General features: G+C 52.3%; 1 long non-coding RNA gene across 8 annotated transcripts in view; it reads left to right on the forward strand.

Moving 5' to 3' along the window:
* LOC115279408 overlaps positions 1-23009 on the forward strand; it is a 222882-nt gene that overhangs the window by 124190 nt on the left and 75683 nt on the right. For 5 of the 8 annotated variants that reach the window (XR_003903420.1, XR_003903421.1, XR_003903416.1 and 2 more), the window contains 2 exons: positions 12529-12667; positions 18741-18895. This is a non-coding gene — a long non-coding RNA (uncharacterized LOC115279408). The remainder of the gene's footprint in view (positions 1-12528; positions 12668-18740; positions 18896-23009) is intronic. The other 3 variants (XR_003903418.1, XR_003903419.1, XR_003903423.1) reach the window with 1 other exon arrangement.

Below are 23009 nucleotides of genomic sequence, written 5' to 3' on the forward strand. Positions count from 1 at the left end.
GCTGCTCCATGACCAATCAGATTGTTTTCAGACATGGGATAGGTCTATCCATACATTAACGTATAATTTCATTTAGCATAGGTGTGGGAAATATTTCGCAATCTATTTTTTATCAGACATTATATCATAGGCATTTTTCCATTTTGTTGAAGTGCCTTATGCATGATCATAAAAATTTTTTTTATGTTTATTTACTTTTGAAGGAGAGACAGAGACAGAGCATAAATGAGGCAGGGTCGGGGAGGGTGAGGCAGAGAGACGGGGAGACACAGAATCTGAAGCAGGCTCCAGGCTCTGAGCAGTCAGCACAGAGCCTGATGTAGGGCTCAAACTCCACTGCGAGATCATGACCTGAGCGGAAGTTGGACGCTCCACTGACTGAGCCACCCAGGTGCCCCTTGAACAATAATTTTGAAAGTGCTCAGCTAGTCGATAAATTATATTCTATGCCAGTTCTCTGTTGTTGAAAAATTAAGGTTCTTAGTGGTTTGCTGCCGTACTTATGAGTGCTGTGAACATCTGTGTACCTCTCTGTCTTCTCTTGGAAAATGCTTTGCACTCACTCTCAGCAGAAGGATGATTGAGTCGAAAGGCTCAGTTTTATGGCTCTCAACCCATATTGCCCAGTGACTTTCAAATTAGGTTGTCCACGTCGACACCATCAACGTGTGGGCTTGCCGGTTCTACCACAACCTCACCAACACCGGGTATTATTAGCTTAAAACAATTATAATTCAATAGATGCAAAATGGTCTTTGTTAAACTTATGCCTTTTTAAAAAAAATCTGTAATGAGGCCAAGTTTTCTTCATCTGCTTGTTTACCCACTCTCTTTGGAAGTGCTGATTTTGGTTGTTCCTCCTGCCAACTGCATTCCTTTCCATGCAGAAGCCTTCGGGCAGGGGCGGTGGTAAGGCAGCCTTTACTGAAAATGACTGAGTTTCAAACTGAGCCTTTGTGTGAAATGCTGATTAGCACCCTGGCTCCAGAGTGTGCAGGCCGGGGTTGTAACAGCCCGAGTCTCACTCACGTCGTGGAATCCTGTGTGAAATCTGAACTGGCCCTCGGAGTCCTCATGACTTTAAACTTCACACGTACATCCCCCTAGATTTGTCTTGTGGACAAGGCATGGGTTTTCTTCAGAAAGCTTTGAAGTACAACTCTATCAACTATTTTTGGGCTTCCCAGCTAAAAAAAAAAAAAGAAGAAGAAGAAGAAGAAGAATTAGAAGATGAAGAAAAAGAAAAGTTCCGTGAGCTCCTGTCGAATTTCTATTTGTGGTGCTGTTTGCGTTTCTGGATGGTTTTCTCTCATTTTCTCGCACTGCTTTGCCTCACCACATCCTGTGAAGTCAGGAGGCTCCTCCGGTCCTGTTTATCTCTGACTGTTTGTTACATTCCCCTCGCTCTCCATCTGGACCCGTCCTCCCCAAGGAGGCTGGGGCCAGTTGGGAGAAGCCAGGATGGATATCAGAGAGCCTTGCTGTCTCCGAGAAGAGTGAAACTTCCATCATTGGACTTGTAGAAATGCATACGTCCAGCTGAGGGGGAATACGTGTCTGGGAATGGAACTTCCAGTTTAAGCTCCCAGAATCCTAGGGCAAAAGCATCTTCAGAAGCATCTCTTCCAATCCTTATCTGCGGCAGGACTCCTCTCTCGAGCGTTTATGAAGTTAACCTCGCTGTTGCTGGCACCCCTCCCAAGCTGGACACTCTGCATCTTTCTTGTTGAATAAAATCAATCTTGTATAGATTTAATGCCCTTAAAATATGAATGGCCAATGGGGAAGGGTGTGGGGAAAAGCAACAACTGGGGAGAGGGCTTTATTACATAGGTCTTGCTATTAGCACAGGACACTCTACATGGTATGCATTCAAATCTGACAGTGCCTTGGGGAAGCTCTCTGAGCCTCATTTTATCCATCTGTGACTTGGGGACAATATGGCTGGCTTTCACAATTAGTGATCACATGGAAAGCCCACCAAGGCCGGGCACGGAGGAGGCTGGAGCTGAGAGGCCATTACGTATGATTTCTATAGGATCAGTCTGTTCTCCGATACCAGGCTTCTCTTCTTTCTAGGCTGATTTGTGGGATGAGAGTTTACTTGTGGTCACTTGAAACCATTGTCACTTATGAGAAGCCTTGTTCTTCTGTCCTCCCTGCCTGGGAGAAGTGACGTAAGCACTTGGATGAACCTGTGTTGTGGTCAGATGGATCCCAGGCTTGACTCTGGACATGTCAAGAGGGTCAGGAGCTGTGATTTCTTGGCGTGGAAGGACCTGGTTTCTCTTCCATAGTCCCTTACTTCTCTCATTCCCCATGTGCATGGATGGGGCCCTTGAGGGCCTGGAGGCCCCTGGCCTGTGTTCCTCAGCCTGTGTTCCTCCAGGGAGTGAGCTGTGGAGACACCGTTTCTGTTTTGGGACATCTCTCTCTTCCTAGAATTTCATTCTCCACTTGCTTTTCCTTTTGCTCTTTTCACTAGGCTTTGAGAGTAGGGGTTGTGGACATTGGGGTGCCAAGACACTGGAGCCTCTTGAGCAGTTGACCTTAAAGCACGCATTTGGGGACTCCAGTCTCTGAACCAACTGCCTGAGGTTCTGCACCTCCCGCTGCACTGTCTTTCCCCGACATGGCTCTCTGTGCGAGTTTAGACGAGGCCTCGTGTTTCCTGAAGCTTCATTTCTTTCTGTGGGAAAGTAGGAGGATGCTTTCTCAAAGCCCACAAACCCACCTGGCAACTGAAATCTAGGTGTTCCGGTTAAGTCGGGGTATGGGTACCCCTGCTGCCCTCACTCTGACTCCGTCAGGCCCCCTGGAGGGGCCTCGCACAAGACTCTTGAACCCCTTAGGACATGGGGAGGACTATGGGAGGGGGTCACTCTGGACAGCTCCTGCCTAGGCCTGTGACCCGCGAGCTGTTAACACGGCGTCCCCTGTCCACTTCTGAGCACCCCCTGTGTCAGTGCTTTGCATGGGCCTGGCTCGTTTCTGCAGGCACCCTGCTGCTGTGATCACAGATAAGGCTTGAGGCTCAGGGAGGCGGGCTCTGGCGAGGCCAGGTTGGGCAGGAAGGAAGTGGCGGAGCCTCACCTCCAGCCCAGGTCGCTTGGCAGCAAAAGCCGGTCCGCTTCAGCTGAGAGCTTTACTGCCTCCCTGTGACTCTCCCCTTCAGCCCGACACCTGGCTGGTGCTGCTGAGGGCAGTCTTCTGGGTTGTCACCCCTGCCCACCCCCTCCGATGGCCTCTGCACGTAGCCTCTTAGATGTCCCCAGTTCAGGGACGAATAGTCATGGGCTACAAAGCACCTGCGCTTTCTGGAACACACCATGCTGCTTAGCAAACCGTCCGCTCTGTCTCCTGCTTCATAATTTTTCCAAATAAACATTTTCTCTTCCCCTCATCCTTGTCACTTACAATCTTTTGCTCACACAGACACAAAGCTCCTATGCATCCCCTCGTCCCTCGGCCCTCCTGCCTGTTTCCTGGGTTTCACCCTCAGAAATGAGGGTACTCTGTGAGGGGGGCGGGTGCCTGAACGACAGTGATCCCAGGGTCCCTACATTTCTTAGGAGGACCAAGGCCTGCGTTTGGGGTTCCCCGGGGTTGATTCTGCCCCTGAGGCTGCCTGCTCGGAATGGAGGTTCCGGGCACCCCCAGGTCCCCAGCTGCCTCAGGAGCAGAGCAGACTGGGGATTCGAATCAACTGCCAGCAACCTACGGAACAGATTATTTAAGAACTCTCGCATCCGTTCGGTCACATAGTGCCTCTGTTCCTCAACCTTGATGGCTTCCTATCTCCACGGGATTAAGTCTCCAAACCACAGTTCTATTTTCAAGACTCTCCATCAGCTGCTGCCCCCACTCGTGATGGGAAGGTCATAGCCCACTTTCACAGTGACAGGTGTGATGGCCGTAGAAGCTCTCTACTTGCCGTGGCTGGGCTGTCACGGCGGCCCCGTGGAGAGGGCGTTTGTTTATTTTGCTCCAAGTCTGATGACCTGCATCAGGACTCAATTTGCTAATGCTGATGTCTCATTTCTCTTAATTCATGTGCCCTCCTCCATTCTCTCTCTTCCAAGTTGCTCATCACGGGTCCTCTTCCCCAGGAAGGTCCCCATGGGTGGCTTAATCCTAATCATCACTAATGCTTCTTGGGAACCATGATAAACACTTTACGCTAATTACATACTTTCACTTCTACCAAATCATTGTTTCCTTCCATTTGTTGTCTAGCTTCCCTAGGTGTGACTTCCTTGTTCAGTAAGACAAGTCTGTCCATCCATCCATTTATCCATCAGCTCATCATCTAACCATTCATCAGACCTTTCTTCAAGCTCCTTTTCTGCCCTGGGTGCCCAGGGGAAAAAGGAGCAAGAAAATGAGTGTCTGCATGAAGGATCTGGGATTCATCCACACATTGCAGCCACCACTACAAACAATGTGTTTGCTACCTTTGAGCTCTCATTCACTGCTTATAGCCATGAGCCCAGCCTTCAGCATCCTGGCCCAGAGGGCACTCCAAGGAAGCAGCTCCCCTCTAGGACCGGGCTCTTTGCTTGTCCTGCTCCTGGAGGCTTCATCCTGGTGTCTCAGGGCCTGAGCATCGATCAGAAGACTCTTCTTGAAGCAGGTTGGGTTCCCTGGAAAGCAGATGCTGAGCTGTAGGTCAGGAAGCCAGATGTCGATTACGCCATGCTCTTGGCATCCACAGCTACGCAACTATGAGGGGGAAGAATTCAAGAGTGGGCAGAGGAAGAAGTCAGGCCGTACCAGTGTCCCAACAAAGGCCTCAGCCAACCTCATGGGAGCTCTAGGGCTGGAATGGCCCTTGGGAATGGGCCAGAACTGAGATAATGGGTTGACCGGTCATTATATGTGTGCTCTGTTGGAAGGCTGCACGACCTTGAGCAAGGTCATTGTCTTCAGCCAAGGCAGTCTCCAATGGGGACTGACAGCTGGAGGTCATCCTCTGCCAGCACTGTCAGCAGCTGCTTTGGATGATGGCTGTGGGGGTAATTGACTGCTTTGTTCACCATTTCGTCCCCAGTACTGAGCACGCAACAGACACCCAGTATTTTGGGGGAGAGAATCACCTAAGCTTTATGAAAGCCGTGGGATTCACTCATGCAGTGAGTATTTACTATTTCGGCAAAGATCTTTGGCACCATTACATGTCAGGCACCAATGCTGCTCTTATGGGGTTTAGAGTCGGGGTTTAGGGCGCTTTCAACATTGGTGGTTCAACATTGCCTTCCTGGAAGAGGTACTCTTCATGCCAGGGGTGTGACTTCCTGGATGGAGGGCCCTGGCCCAGAGTTAAGCCCAGTGTTTCCCTTGGCCCCCTAAGCAATGTAGACGTTCTAAGCTGGAGAATGAATGGGTAAGGGGTGTTTTATTTGGGGAGGGGAATCTCCATCCAGCCCACCTGTTGGTGCACCTGTCCGCCCTGGGAAATTCCCTTGTTTAACTCACATCCACTGACGTTTGAGCTCCCAGTAGCCTGGAACTTCCCCAGGGGTCCCATTGGCCCAGCCACTTACATCATTTGAGCAATTGGAGAATGGAGGGATGACTCTTTTGAGCTGAATGGAAATATATATTTCTCCTCTGAGTCACCAAAAACTACAGCCCAAGGTGTAAGCAGCCACGTAGTCTTTTTTTTTTTTCCTGTATGTAAATGATCTGTCATCACAGTTCAGGAAGTACAGACTCTGAGCAGAGGATGAGATGGAATCAGTCACTTTTAGATCTGAAAGAGACCCCAACCCCCTTCCTCTGTGAGAGGCCTGGAGTGGGAGGGAAGGGACTCTTAAGGTCACCGGGCAGATTTGGACCTGGACAGAGGGGCGGGCGTTTGGCTCCCTGCTGGATGTAGCTCACTGTTTTTCCCAGCCCACTCGTCACCCCACAGGGGGCACAGCCAGCCGTGTGGCGGGTTGTTTGTATCTGCACACATCACCTGATGATCCGAGAGGCTTTTACCGAAAGCAATGGCTTTGATGTTCTGGGTGACGAGACCCGAATGTGTTGGCAGGAAGGGAGGTTTTGGGGTTGGAGAAATGAAAACTATTTACCTTTGGGGTTGATTTAATAACACCTCCCGGTCGGGGGAGAGGTGGGAGGGTGTTTGTAAGGGAAAGTTGAGTATAAATGCGGGTTCACACAGGGGAGAGTCTGAGGGGGAAGGCCGGGAGGTAACTCACTTTCAGGTTTCAGGGGAAGCCGCCTGATAAGGCTGACCTGCAGAAGCCTCCCTCCTCCTGGCTGCCCTCCGCCGCCGCACACTCCGTTCCCATGGAGGATTTGCACACACTTTACGTTTCGCTTATCAGCCGAGTGTTGTGGGAGTGCCATGGACAGCCTGTCTGGAAGATGGCAATCTCTGAGCCCAGATGCTTTCTCCACGGGACAGCAGTGGGTCTTTGCTCAGCCTCCAGAGGTGGACACAGACAGTCTCAGAGTCCAGTTTCTGGAGCTAGACTTCTGTGTCCTCGGTGAAGAGCACCTTTCCTCATCATTTCGTGCCTCTGTCTTTGGAGCTGTAACGTGGAGAAAGTGCGAGTCCCACCCAGCTCCCTGGTCACTGTAGGGCCGGGCACTGCTTGGTTCCTGGTGACAGTTGGACAAGCATGATAGGGGTCTGTTGGGTGGCTTTCTCAGCAGCTCTGGGGGTTCAGGATCCCTGGGCTGGTCTCTTTGGAGAGCAAATCTACCCCTTTTAATCATTGCTGCCCCTCACTCAGCCTCTGGAAGCCGGAGGGTTTGTGGTGACAGCTGTGTACCTGTGCGTAGTGTAGCACGCCATGGCTCCCTGCTTCCTCCTCGGAGCAAGCTTCCACAGCAGCCTGGTCGATTTCTCTTTCCTCCTTTGTATTAAAAAAAAAAAACACAGGAGGCCTGGGTGACTCAGTCAGTTAAGCTTCCAACTTTAGCTCAGGTCATGATCTCACGGTTCATGAATTCAAGCCCTGCATCGAGCTATGCGCTGACAGCTCAGAGGCTGGAGCCTGCTTCAGATTCTGTGTCTCCCTCTCTCTCTGCCCCTCTCCTGCTCTCTCTCTCTCAAAAAGAAATAAACATTAAAAACAACAACAACAACAACAATGAAACCTCCTTGAATATGTAAGTCATTCACAAGACGAAACTCAGAAGGGATAAAAAGGTTTTTCATGAAGACCCCTACCCACCATGTCCCCAAACCCGTGTCTCTTCCCTGATGACACCAATGTCCCGGCTTGTTGGATCTTCTCCCAGAGAGTGTCTGTGTATTGCTGGACTCCTTGTAAAAGAAGATGTTGTCCGTGAATGCATCTATAAGCAAGTGCTGAGCACCTACTGTGTACAGTGCTGGGGCCGCACTGTGGGGACACTGGGGTCTCCGCTCACTGTAGCTTCCGACTGCAGTGAGACCTCTGCATAGCCAGGCAGGCGGCCTGGGCGTCGGAGGAGGGGCTGCTCTTGGTGCTGGCTGCTTTGCTGCCCATGAGGCCCACCTCCCTTTTGCTGGTGGAAATCCCGTGGAGCAGGCTGGGCTCCGGTCCCAGCTCACCCACGCTGCTGATTAACCCCTGCGGGAGCCTCCTTCCAGCCTCAGTTTCCTACAGTGTGAGACGAAAGTAATGATAGCATTTGCCACGAGGACTCTTGGGAGGATCAGGGTGCAGAAAGTCCTTAGAACGCCACCTGGCACCTAGGAACTCTGGCCTTGGCTGCCCGGCGCCCCTTCCAAGGGCACTACCCCTCTCGTAGCCTCCGCCCCCCCCCCCACCTGTTCAGTGCCGGATGGCTCCCGGGCAGGCAGCCCAGCTAGGCCCTGGGGCATAGTAATAGAGAGGCATCCATTTGTCTTTCTGTTTCTTGGCAGGAGAGGAGGAGGTGCAAATTGAATTCCAGCTTTAGCTTTTGTGGTTTTCTGCACAATCCATCACAACATTTGTACCTGAGGTGACATGGTTCTTGTGGGAAAGGCTTGGGCGTGGCCGTGCATGGATGGTCGAGGCTAGCCCGGCAGGTCCGTGTCTCCTGTCCTGCTCCGGGGCTCTCCCCCGTCTTTCATCCAGACATCGTTTTAAACTGGCAGAAAGAACTGATACAGAGAACTACCGTACACTCGGATTCAGCGATTGTTAATCTACCTTCCACATGTGCACACACACACCCAGTTTTCGTCTGAACCATCTGAGAGTAAGGTGTACACATGCGTTTTATCCCCAAGTATTCAGCGTGTGTTTCCTAAGAACCAGGACATCTTCTTACGTAGCCACCATGTAACAAAGGGATCAAATGCAGGACGTTTAGTGTGGCTACAATTGTGTCGTCTGATCCACGGGCCACACACAGTTTCATCACCTGTCCCGGTGATATGCTTTGGGACTATGTTTTCCTGATTCCAGATCTCCACTCCTTTCAGGGGCCTCCCTTTATCTTGGAACAGTTCCTTGGCTGTTCTTGACCTTGATGTTTTTGACGAGTCCAGGCCAGTTGCTCTGTAGAACATCCTTCGGTTTGCATTGGGGCCTTCGTTCTTGAAAGTTCACACTGTACTGCCTCCTTTTCTTCAGGCTCTGTAATCCTTGGTGGTCCTGCAGGGCTGCTTTGTAATAAGCCAGTAAAGGCATAGGAAGGTTAAGTGAATGGTCCGTGGACACATTTCTGGGAAGTGGCAGAGCTGGGAGTCAAATCCAAGACTGGTCTGCTTGCCCGGCCACATGGATGATGACACCATGTAGGACCCTGAGGATAACCTGGTGTTCATCAAGCACTCGCTCTGAGCCTGGCATCCTACTGAGCACTTGGCGTCTCCTGAACGTATCCTTGCTCCAGTCCAGAAAGGTAACTGCTCTTATGAGCCCTGACTTACACACAATGATCAGAGGGGTCAAGGAAACTGCCCAGGGTGCACAGCTATTAGCCGGTAAGGGACTAGCTCAGACCCCAGCAGCCTGTGTTCCGAGTGCTCTTGTCGCCTCTGTGTTCAGCCCTGCAGGACTTCATAGAATTGGGGGCAACACTGATAATACTTCTCTGAGGTCCCTCAGGAGCAGAGCTGGGGTGCAGTGCTGAGCCAGGCTGGAGGCTTTCACCAGACCCTTCTGGCTTTGATGACCTTCCAGGAGAGGCCCGGGAGTACCTGCGTTTATGTCCTTTCCCAGACCTCTTCCAGAGGCAGCAAACACCCCGCCCCCCCAAGGCTGGGGCCTGCTCTCAGGGGCCTCTTGGGGACAGCATCCTGTGCTCTGCTTTTGCAGGTGCCATTGTCCACTTCGGTGGCATTTTGATGGTTTCCAAGTCAGGAATCCCTGTGCAGTCACTCATTTCACAGCCAGCTCTCTCTCCTGCCAAGCAGCCTAGGGCCCCCACCTATAAGGTGGCTGGTCCTGGCTGTCGTCAGTGTGCCCAGTTGGCTCCATAGCCCGGGCAGCATCTAGGTGGCATTTGAGGCCAGCTGACCCGATGATACAGGGGTCATGCTCACAGCAGAGCTGGTGATTAATTATTCAGTGCTGTATGCCACACTTTGTGCTTTCCCCCTCCGGTCGGAGACAGGAAGGTGATACGGTCCTGCTACTGGGTTGTAGAGAGCAGAGGACACCTGGGCACAGGACACACTTGGAATTCCACTGGCAGAGCCAGGGAGGACCCCGTCTCTGCGCCCCAGCCTGCCTCTCACCTCCTGGGGACCTTGGGGTCCTGGGCCTTCCCGGTTCCTTATTTTTCTGAACACAGCACTGGGCCCAGCAGTAATCCCAGGAGACATCACGGAAGTATTAGAAGCATCCTGGGAAAGCCCACGGCCCCCTGGTTCAGATGCAGGGTATCTCTGTCCGCTGCAGAGCAGGTGAGTGTTCCGTCCTGAGACAGAGCATCACACAGGACGTCCTGGGAGTAGCGGCCACCTCACCCTGCAGGCCCAGGCCCCAGGCACATGCTGCAGGGTGCACCTCCCTCTGCACCCAGCTCACTCCTCTGCTGTGACTGATGGATTCCCGAGGAGCGGCCAGGAGAGTCCTGTCACCCTGTGCCCGGCCAGTCCCCTTTATCCCAGGCTTTTCCCTGTGGGTAGAAAGTGACCACACCACCTCCAGGCTCGGTGCCTTGAGGCAGGGCTGTGACCTTCCCTGCTCTGACCACCCTGGCTGGCACACGACTCCCCCGCCTCCCCCAACCCGGGGTCTGGCAGCCAGCACCTGGCTGGACTGGCTCCTGGGAGAAACTTGCAAGTTTTAGCTCCTCATTTTCCATGGAACATTGCTCTGTGCGTGCGGTTTTAAACATTAATTAAAAACATTAATCAATCTGGCTGCCTTGGAAAGAGGTTCCTTTTCTGCAGGGGCTGACGTCGTGTGTCACCGCTGCTCCTCTTTCTAGGAGGAAGGCGTGAGCTTGCAAAGCACAGATTCAGCTGCGCATTCACGCTTGGGCGTCAGGCAGCCTCCGTAGCCCCTCTGAACTTTAGTTTCCAGGTCCATAAAATGGGGATGGAAGTTGCTCTGTGGCCTGACCGCCTGGGGTCACCATGGGTGCTTGGGGCAGGCCTGTGGGGACATGCCTCAGCGAGGTGTCCTGCATCAATGGTGCTCGTAAATGGCCCCGTTAGTGTATTCCGTGCGGTTCTCTCCTACCTTCCCGGCTGTAGGGCACCTCCCTCGCGTGCTCTCCCATTTACTGTTGCACGGATTCCCAGGGCTTGGCCCCGAGGACCGAGCCCCTCGCACTGAATAAATAAATCATTGTGCTGAGAGAGGAAGAGGGGAGGCCTTTTCCTCCTTTCTGGGAGGAGACTAAGAAGTTAAGGCCTGAGCATTTGCTTCATTGGTAGTAACACTAGCTGGCATTTCTAAGGACTCACAGCAAGCCTGGCCTCATGCCAGGCTCTGCAGAGGTTCTCACTTGACACTCAAACAGACCTTGAAGGGGCACCTGGGTGGCTCAGGCAATTAAGCGTCCGACTTCAGCTCAAGTCATGATCTCATGGTTCGTGGGTTCGAGCTCCACGTCAGGCTCTGGGCTGACAGCTTGGAGCCTGGAACCTGCTTCAGATTCTGTGTGTGTCTCTCTCTCTCTGCCCCTCTCCGCTTACACTCTGTCTCTCTCTGTCTCTCAAAAATGAATAAACTTTTTTTTTTTTTTAACTTTTAAGATGAGAAGCTGAGGCTCAGAGGGTAACTTGCTCAGGCTGTAAGAAGACTCTTGTAGGCCTCCTGATCTGGGAGGTCTAACAATCAGGGAATAAGCGGATACATTTTGACATGCCTGAGAGAAGTGTGGGAGGCGCCAGTGGCCGGAGCGTAGATGTGCCAAGGAGGGCTTCCTTCTGAGTGGGCCACTAGTCAAGGGACTTCCCTGAGTGTGGGGGGTTGAGCCCCTTTTGCCGGGAAGTGGGGCTGGACAGAAGGGTGAACCTCGCACCTGGTGGGAGGAGACAGGCACTCCCAGACTTGCAGAGCTGGCGTGGGTCCGGGTCCATCCGTGATCCTAACACTGCAGGGGAGGAGGGTGACAACCAGGAGGCCTCAGAGAAGCAAACTGTCACCACATTTTCCCTGGAGGAGGGAGAAAGTTGACGGTGGGGAGTCCAAGCCACCTGGCCGCTGCTCTCGGTTGTGGGGTAAGGCCGTTTCTCCAGCTCTTTCCACACTCGAGGGTCAGTTAGTTCCCTTTCAGAATTTGTCAGTTGTACGTATTCTGAGTCTGTTCACCATGCTCCATCTTCTTGATGATTCGGCAGCCAGAATGCTGGGGGTCTTTGGGGGTACAGGAGGGAGGTCTGGAACGGGGGAGAATCACCCCATTTAAGTGTAAAAGTGTGGGGGTTCTGTCGTGCCTCACCATTCTTGAAGGGGAGGAGTCAGTGTCTGACCGCCCCCCCCCCCCCCCGCCCCGGGCATTTGGCCGGGCTTCAGGTGCCTTAGGAGGCCCTTCCAGAGCTGGTGAGACCAGCAGCGGCCCCCTTGTCCCCTTCCCCCCAGCCCTTTGGGCCGATTATCAGTTAGGATAAGAATCCCCGGTGAGGCTACATTTTTTTGTTCCCTGAGTAATGCATGTTGTCTGCTGATCACATGTTACCAGATGACAGTGTTGAGCTCAGATAACGCTTACAACGAAGTTAATCTGACACAGTTTCCCCCACCCTCTGTGCGTCCAGGGACAGGACATTCTCAGAACCGAGTTACCGGGTGTATTTCTGCTGTCCCCCTCCCTAGCATTCTTGGACCCAAATGGGGGAGGAAAACGTGATCGATGAGCCCGGGCTTTGGAGTCAGGAAGACCTGACTTCCGGTTCTGGCCTGACCTCTTAGCCGACTTCTGAAATATGTAGCCATAAAACTGGTCTTGTAGGAAAATGGCTTAAGGAAGTGAAATGTCTAACACAGCGCTTGGCACATAGCAGTTGTTCAATAAATGTCTGCTTTTCTGAAGTTTCTCATTTGCACTTTGTGTTTTTTCATGTGAATGAAACAGCTCATCCATTTAGTGCAAGCATTGATACTGATCATTCTTGGTCCTTTTCTTGCGTATTTACAGAATCCTGTCATACCTGGGATTTTGGTGCCTTCAATCCAGGAAAAAAAAACACCTGTATATCCCTTTGGTGCCGTAGAAGGACCGAGAACTGTCCTTCCCTGAACTAAAGCCAGACCATTTGGGGATTTGGAGAATAAAGGTAAGAGATTTCTCTTCTTGAGCTTTGTGGAGCCAAAAAACAGGCCTTTGGAGTCGGTGATCTCCTGCAACACAAGTTGGGGCGTGGTCCTTGACTTCTTGGCGCAGCTTCCCGTGCTGGTTTGAGGAGGTGGCTTCGCGTGATCTCACCATCTCACCTTGGCACACGGGACCTGGTTCTCAGAGTCCAGCGGCCTCAGTGTTGTGCTTTGGGAGCTCTCCCTCTGGCGCTAGCCGAGGATGGAGTCCACCACCTCCTGGGTGGGGAACCCAGGCCTTTACTCCTGGCAGAAGGGGCAGGTGCCCTAGCTCTCCTGCGGAGTCGTGCAGGGCCGGCACTGGGGGAACATGAGAAGGTGCGTTGGCAGCGAAATGCCCTTTGGGGCTGCTTTCTTCCTGCCTCCATGCGGCACGCTCGGTCAAACCAGCCAGAGGCTGCCCACGGGAAAGGAAGAGGTGAAGGCTGGGGTTTCAGGCAGACCCGAGTTTTCCTAATTTTGCCGACCTGCCTCATCTTGGGTGATTCGCTCAGACTCCTCCAAGCCTCGGTTTCCTTGTTTGTAAGATAGGGATCGGATTAGCTTTTGCCTCAGGATGTCGTGGGTATTGAATGAGATAGTGGAGATAGTTCTGCGCGATGCCTGGCATGGAGGAGGAAGCGCTCCACAACGGGAGGGGTTGCTTTTTAGTTTTTTCAAAAGTTTATTTGATTATTTTGAGAGAGAGAGAGCAAGCATGTGCAGGGGAGGGGCAGAGAGCAAGAGAATCCCAAGCTGGAGCCATACTGTCAACGCAGAGCCTGGCATGGGGCTCAAACTCACGAACTGTGAGATCATGACCTGAGCTGAAACCAAGAGTCAGATGCTTAATGGACTGAGCCACCCAGCAACCCTGGGGTTTTGTTTTTTTAATTCATTAACTACACCACATACGGCTCCTTCCATGCAGCCGGCTGTTTTGAAGTCTGTTTGAGCTTGGTCTGCTCTTCTCTCTGACTCTCACCTTCTGCCAGGTCTGTCTGGGAAACGGCTTGTGCATGGGGCACAGAGCGCCCCTAACCTGAGCCAAGCTGATTATTTCCCTCTGCCAGCCTGCCGCCGGATTTCCGGGGCATGCCTCCCTCACATTGTGTCATTTTCTCCCCCACCTGAGCCCACGGCCCCGGTCACTCGTGAGAGCAAAAGACCGTCCTCTGCATCCCAACACCCCACCTGACGCTCTTGTGGATGTTGAAAGAACACAAGGAATAAATAATTGAGAAGGAGGAAGCAGAGAGTAAGAGGGAGAGAGAACCAAAAGAAGAAAGTTATTAAATTAAAGGCTGACAGCAAAGAAAGAGATCAGTTGCAATTAAAACAAAAACAAAAATCACAAGATGTTGAAAAGAATAAGTAACATTGAAAAAAGGAAACCTGATTCAAGTGGAGGCCAGTGAGAAGTCAGGTAGGAAGTCAGGGTTCCAGGGTGGCAGAGGACAGTGTTCATGTGCTCCTGGGGTCTTTTCGCTAGTGCCTTAACTATGTCCCGAGTGCATTTGAATCTCTCATCTCCTGTGTCCCCAGTGATCCTGTGACACGCATGTTGGCAAGCAGGAGACTCCATGCCTCACTCAAGGTGGGGGACTGACACACGTGTGGGGCCATGGGCCCAGGAGGGCGGCCGAGGGGCCCTTGTCTATCGGGGAGGCTTTCTAGAGAGGCTGCTGTGTCTTGAGGCTCTTGGAAGGCACCGTCAGTAGAAGCTGAGCTGCTTTGCCGTTGGGAAGCCCGTGCATCCTGTGCTCGGACCCACATGTCGATGTCAGGGTCTGATTTCCCACTTCAGGGACAGACCCTGTCTGCACTGAGTGCAGCTAACAGGCCTCCCGTGGAAGCTGCCATGTGCCCCGTTGGTCCTTGTGCACTCAGCCAGTCCCTGCACTTTGCTTCTGGGGCCCACGCTCCTGATCCAGGCAGCCGACTCTGGAAACAGGATTGCAGTGCCAGTGCCCCAGCCTCTTCCGTGGTCATCATTTCCCCTGTAGCTCCTGGAACTGGGGCTGGGACAAGCTGTTCACTGCGGGGAGGAGCCAGGTGGGTCTCTAGTCCCCGGGTAGGAGGAGCTGGGGGGGACTCATCCAACCGTCTCTCGTAGTGCCGTAGCCACAGCAAAGGTGAGCAGTGTCGCCTACATTCTGTGGCAGGAGGAAAGGCTGGACCAATCTGTGTGGGATGATGGGCAAGGAATTTCCCCAGAACTCAGTTGTTGGGATTGTGTAGATGGAGCAGGGGGCAACGGAAATGTACTGTCCTGGACGGATCCGGGCAGGGCTGCTCTGTGGGGGCGGCTCTGAGAAAGGCGGCAGCACTGTGCTTGTGCCTGTGGTTCTACCCATCCTGAAGGCACTGCCGTTCCCCGGGGGGCCCGTCTACCTGCACCCCTGCCTTCCACGAGTCTGCCGTGGAACAGAGAAACCAGTACACCTGCGTTCTCGCTGCTCCCCCTCACACACTCCCTGCCACCCTGAACAGGTCCTCTCCCCTTCTCCAGGCTTCTCGTTTCTCAGCTGCAAAAAGGACCAGTCCCCTCTTGGGTTGGTCTTGAGGATCACAAGGCTGGCCTGAACAAAAATGCTCAGCAAAAAGGGAGCCCTTGTTACTGGCTTCGCCTCCACTTCCTTCCTTACCTGTCTAGTTTCTGATGGGTTATTCTCTCATCCTGGCCTGTCCTTGGACATGCACACATGGCCCCTTGACCTTCACCTTGCTCTTTTGGACTCCTCCCCTGGCACCAGCACCCCCTGGGAGCACCTCTCTGCTCCTACCTGACCGATATCCATCCTCAAGCTGCCCCCCGACCCTGACTTTTGGGGAGAGGGCATCTGAGAGCTCCTGCCTGCCCACCTGTCGAGGGCACGGGCCAGCCCTGGCCTCTAGCCACACATTGCTTCCTGTGTTTGCTGTCTATGGCGCCACAGGAACTCCAGGCCCACTCGGGACTCTGGGCTTGAAACAGAAACATCTTTACAGAACACCTCTGCTATTAGCCTATTTGACTATTACTCTATTTCTTGTGGTTTCATATTGAGGTTTTGGCTCATTGCATTTGACCTGGAGTTTATTTTTAGTAGTGAAGACAGAGTTCAATGAATGTCAAAATGTGTGTGAGGGCCAACGCAGATGAAGGATTTGTAAGTCAAGGGGAAAATGTGCCTAATTTAGTTTTTTTCTGATAATATCTGCCACACCAGCAGACGCTGAGCTTCCCCAGCTCGATGGGCTTATGCAGAGGCAGGGCCTGGTGGCCGGCCACCCCCTGAACACGAAAGTGTTTCAGGGGACTCTTTCGGTCCCACCAGTCCAACAGCTGGCCACACAGACGGACAACTGCTACGTTATCATTATGCGTGATAATAATAATTATTATTATTAAAGACCGGGCTCTGGGACTTCGGCTCCTATTATCTCCCCCGCAGGCATCATTGTCTCCGGAAGCAGCATACAACTTTCTTGAATGTCCACTCTTCTCCCCCCGCATCATAAATATTTTCTAGAAGCCTGTGGGTCTTGCCGTCTCTGTCTGGTCCCAGCTTTTGGCATTGTGACAGGAGTGCAGGACACGTGTGGGCAATGTTTTCCTGAGCCGACTGAATTTTAGAACATGGGAGTTTGGGCTAGAATGTCGGAAACCCTGCAGAAAGCACCTCTTTCTTTTTTGTTTTTAGATTTGATCATCTTTTTAAAAACTTTTTATTAATTACTAGTTTTTAGTGTAAATCCAAGTTAGTTAACACATAATAATGTTGTCCAGGATAGAATTTAGTGATTCATCAGTTACGTGTGACACCCAGTGCTCATTCCAACAAGCGCCCTCCTAATGCTCCTTACCCATTTAGCCCATCCCCCCTCCCAACACCCCACCAACAACCCTTAGTTTGTCCTCCATTTTTAAGTCTCTGATGGTTTGTCCCCCTCCCCGTTTTTATATTATCTTTGCTTCCCTCCCCTTACATTCATCTGTCTTGTATCTTAAATTCCACATTGAGTGAAATCATATGGTATCTGTCTTTCCCTGATGGACTTACTTCGCGTAGCCTAATACCCTCCAGTTCCACCCACGTTGTTGCAAATGGCGAGATTTCATTCTTCTGATGGCTGGAAAGTACTCCTCTTTCAGGGGCTCCCCGTTCTGCTTTGGGAAACTACGTAAGCACCGCCGTCTGCTTATGGACTTTCCGTTTATCAAGTTCTCCCTCCTCCTTTCTCCTGTCGTGTTGTTCATGACTCTTTGCTCAGAACCTGCATCACCCTAGTGCGCACGGTGCCCACAGTGTGAAGGAGGGAAAAGCCACCTTTATTTCTTGCTCGGAAAGAAATTCGGCAATGGGGACTGGCTCTCTGGATCCCAGTGCTTGTGGACCACATATCGGTGCCCCCCCAAATCCGGACACTGGAACCCTAATCCCCAGTGCACTGGTCCCGGGAGGAGGGGCCTCTGGGAGGTGGTGAGGTCATGAGGGTGGAACCCTCACGATGGGACCAATGTTCTTATAAAAAGGGACCCGAGAGAGAGGAGCTTCTCTCCCCTCTCTGCAGCATCACGACACAAACTGGAAGACGGTCTCCTGCAAACCAGGACCTGAAATCTGCCAGCACATCTTGCATGTCTAGCCCCCGGGACCGGGAGAGATGATGTCTGTCATCTAAGCCAGCCCCCGTGGGTGGCATCCCACGACAGCAGGCTGAGCAGACGGAGACACCGTATTTCACCGTATTTCACAGCCGAACGGACTGCAGACTCAGAGAGGTGGTGCTGGGAGGCCTCCCTGCTTCCTGGTGGTGCGTCTCCAGTTCAGAACCCAGGCGCTCAGACCCGTACCCCCTGACCTGATCCGCAGGCTGCCCGGACTGTCTCCTTGCGGCCCCTGGTCTCTGCGTCTGTGTGTCTGTCTACCCCTCTCCTGTGCTCTTTTTGCCATCTTCCTTTCCCCGTCTCCCAGGTTTTTCTTTTGAAGATGAGGATCTTTCTCTCCACAGCATCTCTTGGGGGAAAGGGCTGAGGGGATAATGGAGTTGCGTTGTGGCCGTTGCCCGGGGTGGGGGGAGAGAGATCTCCTTCACCCAGCCCACCTCCCCGGCACCTGGAGTGGTAGCCGACATGATCCAGCCGTTCCTTCCATTCCTCCTGCCCTCTTCTGTATCCCCCCACGAGCCGGGCGGTACCCCAGCTCTGCGGAGACAACAGTGGGTTGCACTGGGGGAGACATTCTTCAAACAACTGTACTTGTGTTACGGGGTGAATGTTTGTCTGCTCCCCACCTTACCCGATTCAGAGGCTGAAGCCCCGGCCCGCAGTGTGGCTGTACTTGAGTTCAGGGAGTAGGCAAGCCTGCTCGAAAGGGGGGGGTCTGAATCTGAGCCGATTCGTGTCTTTTGGAGGAGAGACTCGGGAGAGCTCACAGGAGCGCTCCATCTTCTCCGTCTGCTGCGCGGGGACGCGGCAGGAAGGAGGCTGTCTGCAGGCCGGGAGGAGAGCTCTCACCAGAGGCTGCATGGGCTGGACCCCTGACCTCAGACTTGTTGCCTCCAGAGCTGTGAGAAAATCAACGTCTGCTGTGTCTCTGGTGCACGCACATCTTGGGCCACAGGCTGTAGGGAGGGTTGATTACCTTGGCCCCAAAGCTCCTCTTTGAGTGTTGGGTTCTGGCTGGCAACTTTGAACCTTCACAGGAAGTCCCCTCTTTCAAATAACTTGCCCAGTTGGAGCACCTGGGTGGCTCAGTTCGTTAAGCGTCGGACTTCGGCACAGGCCATGATCTTTCGGTTCCTGGGTTCCAGCCTCGAGTCAGGCTCTGTGCTGACAGCTCAGAGCCTGGAGCCTGCTTCGGATTCCATGTCTCCCTCTCCCTCCACCCCTACCCTGCTTGTGCTCTGTCTCTGTCGCTGTCTCTCAAAAGTAATTAAACATTAAAAAAATACTTCAATGAGGTGCCCAGTTGAGTGACCATAAGAGCTGTCCTTTGTGCTGTTTGATGCAGGGTCTCCCTAAGCCCGGTCCAGCTGATGGTTCTCTTTGTGTCTTTCTTGCTTGCACAGGATCTGCTATTTACTGAACATGCCTGTGATCATGGCATCAGGCTCCTGGGAGTCGACGCGGCCCTGGAGCCCTGGTCTTGCTCTTTGTGACCCACTGGACTGCCTTGCTTTTCAGATGTGCTCCCCACGTCACAGGAGCTGCTCACATCAGTCAGGTGTGCCCTCCCTCAGACAGCCGGTCCGTTCCCTCCCAAAGTGGCCGAGTACTGGAAGCCCTCCCCGTTGAGATTAGGCACCACGAACAGGGTGCTGTCTTCCTGGGAGTCGTAGCGGTGTTGGGACATGCATGGGGTGGTAATACTACCAATAACAGTAGTAACGCATATGTATTATTCATAGTGTTCCCAACACTTCCCATGTATCTTTCCACTTTCCAGAATGCGTGAGGGGATGCAAGTTGAGTAACACACCCAAGATGGCAAATGCAGGCCCCTTCCCATGGAATGTGTGTGACGCATAGATCGGTACTGTGTGCCCTTGCATAATTTCAAGTTCCTTTTATTTTCTAACGCGAGTCTGATATTCAGAAGCTTTTACTAAGGAGAGAGCCATCAGCTAAATCGAAGCCAGTGCTCCGCATCCTGGGTGGGCCCTCCCAGTGGGCCTCTCGGTGCCTCTTACCCCCAACGCCCCCTGTTCCCTCTAGGGTGCTTCCCAGCTTGGGCGCCAGATTCTCTCCCATGAGAAGCCCCTCCCTCCCTGCTTCTCTGGGACCCGGGTCCGTCTGGAGGGCTGGCTCCAGTGGGTTTCATTTTCAGCTTGTTATGAACTAACAGACAGAACCCCACGTAGCACACAGCTGCATTGTGGCCTGGCTCCACTGAGACGCGGTGGCTTCCAGAAGCCCTGTGCTGGTGCGTTCAGGGTCCCCCTTGTCACTGAGTAATGACCAGCCTGCTGGGAATTCTCATTCTTCTGCTCTGCGCAGTTTCTCCTCCAGTCTTGTCACTCCTGCGGCATTGGTTGAGGCAGGTACCCGAGGGAAGAAAACGCCCATCAGGGGGATGGACGTAAGCTGGCCTGCAGGCTTTTCTTCACCTTCCTGCCAAGATGAAACCTTGATTAAAACTAGAGAATTGACCTGTTCTGGCCTTGGACAGCGTTCAGCTTCACGGACTCCTTGGCCATTTTTCTGCCGCTGCAGAGCTGAGGCACCCTGGCTTCATGCCTGTCGGAAATCAGATGGACTAAGGAAGGGTTTCATGCGAATAAGAATAAGAGGGGGAAAAATAACTTTAGTGCCATCCTCTCTGATCTTGCTTCTTCCCTGCTGGACTGGGAGGGAATTGAGACCTTGACTGGCCGTGTGGGGGAAGGGCAAGGGAAGGGTCGCAGGAAGGAGACCTGAGCCCCGGTCTCTGCCAGCCTTGGGCTGGGAGGAAGGCTCTTGGTGCTCCCGAGCCTCGGTATTCTCCTCTGCAGAGTGAGCTGTTCTGAGGACGAAATGACATTGTGGTCTGGCTCCTCAAAGGCCACCTGAGACGCTCCGCCCCGGCCACTGAGCTGACACGTACATTGGCCGTTTGCTTCGGGTCTTGGGAACCCCATGGTCTCCAGTGATACCTGAAAGCAGGGACTGGCCGGATGCCCGAGCTCCTCCCAGCTTACACAGCCCACATTCAGCCACGTCTCTTTCTGGCTGATAACATTTCTCGGAGTTGAATGGGAACAGTGTAAGACAGTCATCACAGGAGCAGAATTGCAGGGAAATATTCCAGGTGTCATAATATTTTACCGACCCCTCCCCATGCTTCCACTCCCCCATGCATATCTTTCACACACAGTTTTTAAGAAACTTTATATTTAAGACAGTTGTATATTTTACCAGGAAATTGTGACAGCCCTTCTGAGTGGTCCCACATACCCCACAGCCGGTTTTCCCTCGTGTGAACCTCTTACGTTACTGTGGCACATTTGTTATAATTATTGATGACTATCGATGCGTTATAGTTAACTACAGTTTATACCTTTTTTAAAGATTTCCTTAGTTTTTACCTGATGTCCTTTTACTTCTAAGGATCCCGTCCAGTCTGCCATATTACGTCTAGTTGCTATGTTTCTTTAGGTTCCTCTTGGCTATGACCGTTTCTCAGATGTCCCTTGTTTTTGATGACCTGGCAGTTTTGAAGAATACTGGTCAGGTCCTTTGTAGACTGTCCCTCAATAAGGATGTGTCTCATGTTTTTCTCTGCAGTAGACTGGGATAATGGCTTTGGGAAGGAAAACCCCAGGGGTAGACTGCTGTTTTCATCACATCCTATCAAGGCTCTCTGTTGCCACATGAGTAGTCACCGTCAAGGTTAACCTTGACCACCATTTGTCAGATTTCTCCATTGGAACATATTCTCCCTGCCCTGCCGTCCCCACTGTGGTTGGACGGGTGTCACTATATACAGCCCACACTTAGGGGGTGGGAGATGATGCTACCTCTTGGTGGTGGAGTATCTACAGAAACTACTTGGAATTCTTCTTCATAGGACATTTGTCTGCCAGCCCCCATGTCTAGCCTGTGTGTGTGTGTGTGTGTGTGTGTATGGCACAATGCTGATATTTATTACATTTATTGTACACTTTGGATTATGGTCCAGTATGACTTCATTTATCGTGTTGCACATATTTTTCCAGCCGTGGACATTTCGGTTGGCCCTGGTGTCATTTTGACATACCCTCTCCACCATGAGTTTTACACATCTCCCATTATTGTGGGAGTTTTTATTGGCTTGCTTTTTAGCATTTCCTTCCTTTCTGGCACTACATATATATTTCCTGCCCCACACATAGAATCAGCCATTTCCCCAAGGAAATTTCCCCTGGTTTGTCTTCTCAGAGAATGGGATTAGAAAGCAAGGCATGGGTACTAGACGTGCTCATTGCTACTGGGGCATCGCTGCTCCTAGGCCTTCTCGATGACAGGGATGAAATATATGTGTAGGGGCACCTGGGTGGCTCAGTCACTTGAGCTTCCCACTCTTGACTTGGGGTGAGGTCCTAATCTCAAGGTTGGTGAGTTTAAGCCCTGCATCGAGCTCTATGGTGAAGGCATGGAGCCTGGTTGGGGTTCTCTCCCTCTCTCTTTCTGCCCTTCCCTTGCTTGTGCTCTCTCTCTCTCTCAAAATAAGTAATCTTAGAAAATATGTGTGTGTGTGTGTGTGTGTGTGTGTGTGTGTGTGTGTGTGTGCATGCTAACTCGAATACGCCCACCTGTGTATAAGTACTTGCCTGGATATCCACCTGGATCTATATGAAGCTAACAGTGAATTCATCCTGATGTCCCAGCTCTGCCCCATCACCACATGCACACACTGTTAACAGACTTGTTTTTTTCAGCCACGTTGGTTGGCAAGGGGTGGTGATGAGTGGTCAGGTCTAAAAGTCCACATGGGCAGAATGCCGTGGCTGAGAGCACTGGACTTTTCCCTGTGAGCGGTTTGGTTAATGAGCAAAAGTGAAGATGAGCCACACACAGCTGGACAGAGACTCAGAAATGTGTACTGCCCAGAGTGTTTGTGGGCCAGGAAGCTGCCGCATGCACACTGGCCTTTGCACAGCTCGTTCTGAGCCTGTGTGCCTTTCCTGGTCTCATGGCCTTCCTGTCCTCCTGCAAGAAGCTGTTTATGTCGCCCCTACTGCTTGGTCTCTCCTTCCACACTCCTGACCCCATTAGAATGTACCCTCTTCTATCCTTCCCTCCTGCCTTCCAGCCTTCCAGCCTGCCTGCCTTCCTTCCTTCCTTCCTTCCTTCTCTCCATGTCTCTCTGTCCCTTCTATTCTCTCTTTCTCTTCTTCTTTCTCTTCCTCCTTCTCTCTCTCCCTACCTTCTTCCCTTCCTTCCTTCTCCCTCCCCTTCTCTTCCTCTCTTCCTTCCTTTCTCCCACTCTCTCTGTCTCTCTCTCTCTCCCTCCCTCTTCTTTCTCTCTTCCTTCCTTCCTTCCTCCCTCCCTCCCTCCCTCCCTCCCTCCCTTCCTTCCTTCCTTCCTTCCTTCTTTCCTTCCTTCCTTTTCCACATCTTCCAAGTAGACCAAACCCTTGAAGGAAGCCCTGTATCATCTCAGTCATGACTCACACAGCCCCTGAAACAAAGGAAAGGGTTCATCCATTCAGTGTCTGAGTTTGTTGGGAAAATGAAGCAGTGGACAAGACACATGCCTGTGTCTTCTTGGAACTCGATGCTCACTAAATAGGAATGAAGGCAGTCACATACAATGCCCTTGGGACTCTGTCAACAGGGGATGCCCTACCTGGTTTCCTTTCCTGCCAGGTGTCTCACAC

Source organism: Suricata suricatta, chromosome 15 (genome assembly GCF_006229205.1).
Source record: "Suricata suricatta isolate VVHF042 chromosome 15, meerkat_22Aug2017_6uvM2_HiC, whole genome shotgun sequence".
NCBI classification, from domain to species: Eukaryota; Metazoa; Chordata; class Mammalia; order Carnivora; family Herpestidae; genus Suricata; species Suricata suricatta.